Source organism: Pholcus phalangioides, unplaced genomic scaffold, assembly GCF_987345545.1.
Source record: "Pholcus phalangioides strain wild (caught in Gottingen) unplaced genomic scaffold, Ppha-v1.0 ptg000004l_1, whole genome shotgun sequence".
NCBI classification, from domain to species: Eukaryota; Metazoa; Arthropoda; class Arachnida; order Araneae; family Pholcidae; genus Pholcus; species Pholcus phalangioides.
This window is the reverse complement of record NW_028301597.1, coordinates 3,067,502-3,075,677: the sequence shown is the minus strand read 5'-3', so window position 1 is coordinate 3,075,677 and position 8,176 is coordinate 3,067,502.

The following is an 8,176-nucleotide window of genomic DNA, read 5'->3' as shown; positions in this document are numbered from 1 at the left end:
TACGGGCCTCTATAAATCTAAAATGGAAATTTTTGGCATTCTAATTGCCATAAAAATTAAATAAAAACTTACAATTTCACAATAATAAGTGTGTCATATAAGTGTCACAATAATAAGTATCAGACCAAATACCAACAAACGTGCCCCCCCCCTTTCCCCGTCCTATAACTTCCTGTTAAAAAAGATGCCCTGTCTTCTGAGCCCAACAAAAAAATCAAATTTTTCAACTGCAATGTTCATTGACATATTTTAATCGGAAAAGATGGGAAAGAACAGCATGTATGAAGTTGTATGAAGAGTTGACCATTAGTTTAGTCAGTTAGCGATCTTCGTGTATTCCCAGCAGATTCATAAGATTGCCCAGGGAATTTTATAGTAAATGTCCATGCCTGAACCGGGATCCGAACCCAGACTTGCACAGTCGAAGGCAGCTAACCACTCAACTACAAGTTGGCAAATACTGATTAATGATTTTTAATGTGAGCTCGAGAGTGGCTGAGGAAGGAGAACATCCGTGTGCGCACTTTTGGATTGTCACTTTTCTCAATTCTTACAATAGATGGCGCCACTATAGTGACAGAAGAAAGAAAGAAAGAAAAAAAAAAAAAGAATCCTTGAGAAATTTGTGAACCACTAATTTCTATATTTCTGAATGGAAGATGTAACGCTCCCCTCTCTTAAGGGGGTTCTTAACGGCATCAGAGCTCCGCCCATTCCCAAGCAAAGCGATTTTTCTGGGGAGCCCTGCCACCCAATTTAGGTACTCGCAGTCGAAAATTCGACCATATCTCATTTTCATGAAGCCATTTCTGTACTTGAGGTCCATGCATTAAGATAGTACTGCCCCCCCCCCTTCCATTTAAGTATACTGCTTTAGCTGTTGGTGAGCAAACGATGGTATTCTCAAAATGGATCTTGCGGTTTTCCTCTTTGAGAAACTGCTTTTCGGACGGTCTTTTTCGTATTATCCTTGAACAAGCTGTTCCGTGGTTAGAATATCATCTGCCATGCTTGGAGGCAACTTCGGCTCTCGTATTCTGGGGTAAATCCCTTTCCTCGAAGTTATCTATAAATGAACGTGAAAAGAATTTCAACTGATTTGACAAACACAATAATAAAGAAGATTTGCTTTTAATATTCATAGAAATCGAGATTATTTACATTTTTCAATCGGGATTACATTTCTCTCATACCTCTAGGCATTCATGTGATTTATCGGAAGTCCGCCCCCCCCCCGTATAATATCCCGTGGGAGAAGATGCTCGTTGTTCTGTATGATTTAATTCGGGAGTCATGATGCGTGCCTAAACAACCGCTTTCATGAGAAATTTTTAGTGACTTTTCCATTCCTAACGCCTATTCCATTCAGCCTGTGCAACGTTTCAGTAGAAAATATTAGTGTTGTTTTTTTTCTCCCTTCGCTTCTTTTATACGTCTTATAATGGCAAGATATCTCTCCGTAATTTCTCACGTTATGGAATCAGTATATTGTTTGCTTCCATAACAATTGGGATCTTTCAGAACCACATTGATGTGAACATGAGCTCTTGTCTGTGAATCCCACAAGCCACAACAAGCAAATTTTATATGATTTGACAAGAAAAATAATAATAAATAAATAAATAAAACGATTAATATACATGGCCCTCATGTGGGGAACGCTAGCAGAGCTCGAGCTTGAGGAAACATCCCTTGCATATATACAGGGGCGTAGCCAGAAATTTCGTTCGGGGGGGGACCACTTTCATTTTGGGGGGGGGGGACCAGACCCCCAAGTCCCCCCCCTCGCTACGCCCTTGCATATATATATATATATATATATATATATACATATTGCATTATTATTTTAATGTGAGTGGAGGGCCCCTCTAAAAGGGTCGGCCCACGTTCAAGGAGAGAGAGAGAGAGATCGTGTTAATATAATATTATTCCGACCAATACCAATGTCTTCCTTTTTTAACATGTGATTTAAATTTCTATGCCACTCTCGCATCAGGAATTTTGAACTCATTCGCAAAATTAATTCCACAACAGTGAAATTTCGAGGATGTGCTGCTCTTCAGAACTTTTTTTACCATGAATATAGTCATTTCGAACAAAAAATTATATAATTAGTTTAACCCTTTATGTACAAATACAACGCCACAACAGGCAAAATGCCCAACGAGGTGGCTGAGAAAAAGATGCCCATAAAAATATGGATGTCATATATTTCAAAAATACAGCAACCCAATTAAAAATGCAATTAATAAAAATTATAAACAATATATACATAAAATATTATACAATGCCCATAAAGAATACTTATGGTTGTCTTATTCTGAGTATGGATAGCTTCTCGATTTACCCCAACATGTTTATCGTATTTCTTTTTAAACGTGCCAATTGTATTACAATTTACTACCACCGGGGGTAAGCTATTCCATTTATTAACAACCCTATTAGAGAAAAATTCCCTGCGACACCATAACCTTGCATTGTCCCTTACCAATCGATACTGGTGTCCCCTTGTAAAAGCAGTCGATTGGCGGTGTACTAAAAGTTCATGGTCCATCCTATTCATCCCATTGAAAATTTTGTACACTTCGATCATATCTCCTCGACACCTGCGTTCATCCAATGTAAACATATTCAAAAAATGAAGTCCTTCTTCATAACTCAAGCCCCGTGTGCCAATAAGGACACGCGTAGCTCTTTTCTGCACCCCTTCAACCAAGTCTATGTTCCTCTGTAGGTATGGTCTCCAAAACCTTACAGCATACTCCAGTGCAGGACGAACTACGCCTCGAAAAAGCGGAAGAATGACTTTAGGAGAACGCGAAGAGGCTTGTTTGAAAATGAGACCAAGCATTCTATTCGCTTTTTTGACCACCGCTGAACAATGTTCAGAAAACCTAAGCCGCTCGTCAATGAGAATTCCCAAATCGGTGACCCTAGTTGCATCCGGGATAGTTCAACTCGTAAGAGAACCGTGGGTTGTTGGAACCAAAATGAGCGACCATGCACTTATCAACGCTAAACGTCATGCTCCATTCATTTGCCCATGCTGCAATCCTGTTTAGACTGGTCTGGAGCGATTCCTTATCGCTTTGATTCCCGATTACCCCCATTAACTTCACATCATCTGCGAATTTGCTAGTAATCCCATCGACACCCTGATCGAGTTTATCGATAAAAGGTGAAAAAAAGTATGGGGCCAAGGACACTTCCTTGAGGAACTCCACTTGTGACGTCTGTCCAACCAGAGAATTTCCCGTTCACCATAACTCGTTATGACCTATCTCTTAACCACGAGTCTATTCCAATTCAGCAAGTTGCCCCCAATTCCAATCTCGTGTAAACGCTTCAAGAGTTTGTCATGTTGGACTCGATCGAATGCCTTCTGGAAATCAAGGTGAACAACATCTACAGTTTTGCTCTTACCCAAAGCCTTAGTCACATGATCATAGAAGCAAAGGAGGTTAGTTACACATGACTTCCCCTTCCTGAACCCATGCTGATTATCCGACAATACATTATTCTCGTCTATCCACTTCACAAACTGCGTTTTGATGATAATTTCCAAAATTTTCGAGAGGGAGCTCGTCAAACTCACTGGACGATAATTGGACACAGCTTCTCTACTACCCTTCTTAAATATCGGAACAACATTAGCAAGTTTCCAATCCCTTGGGACGATACCCTCAGCAACACTACTCCTGTATATCTGTGCGACTGGGCCCAACAATTCATTAGCACATTCCCTGAGGACCCTGGGATAGATATCATCTGGTCCTGGTGCTTTGCTTGCACATACATTTCTTAGAAGATTTAGGACCTCCACGTCTTCTACTTGAATATCGTTGAGGGTTTTATTACCACATGCAACACCCGTATATCGAATATCATTATCTCCATTAAAAACCGACGCGAAAAAGTCATTGAAAGCACTTCACATACCTACATTGCTCTCTACCTTAGAGCCTCCTATCGAGAGGGGGCCAACTGTCCCCTTACATCCATTATTGACGTATCGAAAAAATGATTTTGGGTCAGAGCCAATGTTATCTGCCAACCTAGATTCAACTTCCTTTTTACTATCCCTTACCGCTTCCTTCAACAGTCTTCTTTTATCCGTAAACAATGATAGGTCACGTCGTCCACTTTTATACTCTCTGAATGCTCTTTTCTTTTCAAGATAAAGGTTCCGCACGCTATCCGTGAACCATAGAGGGTGCGATGTGCAAACACGCTTTTTTCGAACAAAGGGTATGACGTCGTGCAAAACAGAGGACAGCTTCGTACTAAATTCTTCCCATTAACTACCACCCCTACTGATTCCAACTGGTCTTTGAAAACCTCCGCTAACCTTCCTCTCAAAACATCAAAGTTAGTTCTCCAAAAACAAGGAATCGGTCTTTAGTTATCAACCTTACCCAAGGAAAAGTTACAGTGACATCTGACTATACGATGATCACTAGAAGAAAACTCTTCCCCCACCGAAACATGTTCAACTAGATCCTCAGAACTAGTAAGAACTAAATCTAAAATAGCAGTACCCCTAGTGGCTTCTGATACATGCTGATACAAAAAATTTTCGAGCACTAACTTAAGAAAGTCTCTTTCATACTGATCTCTAGATGAAAGGTTCTCCCAATCAATACCTGCATAATTGAAATCCCCTAGTATGAGAACCCTCTTACGCTTACACATGTAGGAAATTTCATCATGCAATTTGGCGATGTGGTTTTGATCCCTATTCGGTGGATTGTAACAAACCCCAACAATAAATTTATGACGTCTTTTGTTCTCAAGCTCAACCCATATAGTTTCAATATCACTTCTCCGCACGTTACACTCTCTAGCCTTCAAACAGGATTTCACGTATATTAACATTCCACCCCCTTTCCTATCAGATCTATTTCTCAAAAAAGTATCGTATCCCGAGATGTGTAAGAAAGATTCATCCGCATCGTTTGCCCAAGATTCTGTTATGGCTATAAGATCCAGGCCCTCCACAACTATCATAGTTTCTAAAAAATCTTTCTTATTTCCCAAACTCCTGGCATTTATTAACACATATTTTAATTTGCCCGGTGATTTAGTGTCAATCGAGAAGCCATCCAAGTCAGAGGTGGGTAATTCCCCGTCAGTACTGTTGTGATTATCATTAACTAACCCGCATACCCGACTACGTGGTATGGGAGTAAAAAACCTGACCTAAGACTATCGTAAACCTCCCAGAACCCCCCCCCCCCTCTTATTTAGATGGATCCCATCCGAACGAAGCCACCTATCGGAAATGCGGGAAGCTCCAAGAACGTGACCCCAAGTGAGGAGCAAATGTCCTTCAAACCTATATTGAATTGGTGGATCCTACTCCTATACCCCCCTACTACCCCTTGGCAGCACTGGAATCACTGCCACATCTGAACCCCCCCCCCCCCTAGCGGATAATAGTAAATCCCGGTACTCTGACAGAGACTCACTAATATTCGCTCCTACCTGATGTTATTATCTGCCATGTTAGAAAAATGAAATAAAAAGAAATGGGTAGTAAATAAATAAATAAATATATATATATATATATATACAGTATATACAAGGCCAGATTTAAAGGGGGTGCGAAAGGTGCGGTCGTATAATTTAAGGGCCCCGCAATTCTTTAAAAAAAACCCCTTTTCTTTCTCATCAGATGTTTTGGAAATTTTCGATTAAATTTTAATTTTTTCCCATTAAACTATTATTGATTGTGAAAGGAGGCTTTCAGTTCGAAGCCCCTGTAATATCATTTTTAGTGTTATTAGGTATGGCATCAGCTTATTTCAAACAGGAAAAGAGGTATGCAGGTTGTCACATTCTTTACCTCTGAGAAAAGTTGACATTTCTTTGTGCCATTAAAGAAATAACAAGGCTACATTAACCAGGGTGGGAGGGACATGCTTAGGGCATCTAATGAAAAGGGACACTAAGAAAAAAAATCTAGTAATTTTTTTCCTTTGGAAACCTCCCCTCTCGTTAGAGTTACCATCTTATCTGGAGGTACCAATAATGCGCACAAGGTGATCCGGCGGTGCTTCCACTGTTGATAGTAGCCCGTAGATTGGACATCTCTAGATGATGACTGCCCCGGAGCAAGGCAACTTCCACTGCCCTTCGGAGTGTTAATTGCATGCTTCCTGGGAACCTCTGAACTGCCATGTTTCCCTAGGGAGGCTTGAGAACTTGTTCAAAATTTTCAAACACCACCATCTGAATCATGCTCTCGTATATTCCGGAAGATGGATATACAATGTATAAATTCTAAATTTTGAAAATTTTCACTACTGAACTTCCGAAAAAATGGTAAAACGTGCTTTCCGATTTTTTTTTTCTCAGCCTAATTACTCATTTAGTACAGTACCGACATTAGAGGTATTTTGTTTCATGAACAGAGAGATTCATGCATAAAAACACTTAAGAGTACAAAGGTCTGAAAATTTAGGATGTAGGCTACGTTGCTTGCAGACCCGGTAATTCATTCTCTGATAAGAAAATGTGTTTGTTGAATCTATTGAATAAATTATATCTGAGGTTTAAGCTGATTGCAGCAAGTGTTGCTAATGTTCAACAATCTATATTGAATTTGAATATTCAAATATGGATTTCAATCTTGGATTTTGTTTGTGGCAAGAAACTCTTTGCTTTAAAGGAGTAATAACATTGGAGAGCTCATACACAGTGACTCGTACTAAGCGACAAAACTTTCTAAATGGGAACATTAGGCGGAATATACTGTAGTAATTTCAAATTAATATACATTTTCAAATACAGCTCTAACGTGTCAGCATGTTTTTATTTTTATTTTTGGGAATCCCAGTATTTTTGATTAATTTACTTCTATTATTTACATTAACCAACCATTAAAACCAGCAATAAGAGATTCGAAAAATAATCAAAGTTGTCGAATTGCAACATACACAGTCGAATTCCGTTTTAACGAACACCGATATAGCGAAAATTTCGTTTTAACGAATACCGATATAGCGAAAATTTCGTTTTAACGAACACGTTTCTAATCCTCCAAATAAGTTTACATAGGAACAATGCAAAAAAATCTGGAATTCCTTTATAACGAAATTTCATTATAACGAAGTGATTTCTCCGGTCTCTTGGAGTTCGTTATAACGGGATTCGACTGTATATGATAAAGATGAGGAAATGCTTTAAAAGCGTGTCAGAAATTTCTGTTCAATATGATTCGAGCCACGATGAAGTGTGTTAGTAGGTGGACCACGCTAATTAGTATAAATCATTCATAAATGTTATCAAATTATTTAAAATTGGAGTATAATATATATCTCAATATATCGTGTTTGATTCGATCTCAGCTATCAACGTGTTCCATGAGTGTATATAAAATGAATTTTTTCTGAACAGTTTCTCCCCTTCAGGATTTATTTTCGTAAGTCGCCAAAAATTTATGTGTAGGAGCGACTGCGTAAAATTTTTTGGGAGGGGCCGTAAAAAATTTTTTTCACCGGGCCGCGAAATTCCTAAGCCCGGTCCTGTATATTGCCAGCCGTCGCCTTGGGTGGCTGCGCGCAACTAATTAGCTACAGAATGAGGCGCCGGAAGTGCTCATATGTATCTAATAGTCGGAGACCGTATCTAGTGTTGTGTGTGAATATTTGGTGTTGCCATCCATTTTTCAAACTATAAGTGAAGTGTAATGAATGAATATTAGTACCGTTGTAGGTCGGCTTGTTGCTTTGTATGGAGATAAAGAGTTAAGAAAAAGTGATTCAGGAAATGGCCTTTGTTGCGTATTAAAAATTCACTGGAACAACGTCCTAAATTTTTCTTTAATCTCACCATAAAAAAATTTAATGACAATATAAAATTTATGTAAGACTTACTGTAGTTATGAAAGTTATAACTTATAAAGAATGTTATTTTTAACGGGGAGATCGGCTCGCATTCGCGCCTTGAAGGTGGGAACCACAGAAAACCAACTTCAAGGCGCGAATGCGAGCTGATCTCCCCGTTAAAAAGTCTCGCCACAAAGAGCAACAGGCCTACAACGTTTACAAATATTCATTACACTTCACTCACAATTTGAAGTATAGATGGCAGCACTGAAATATCATACACAACACTAGCTACACACTCAGACTGTTAGGTGCACTCACTTTGTTCCAGACTCTGCCACGAAGCT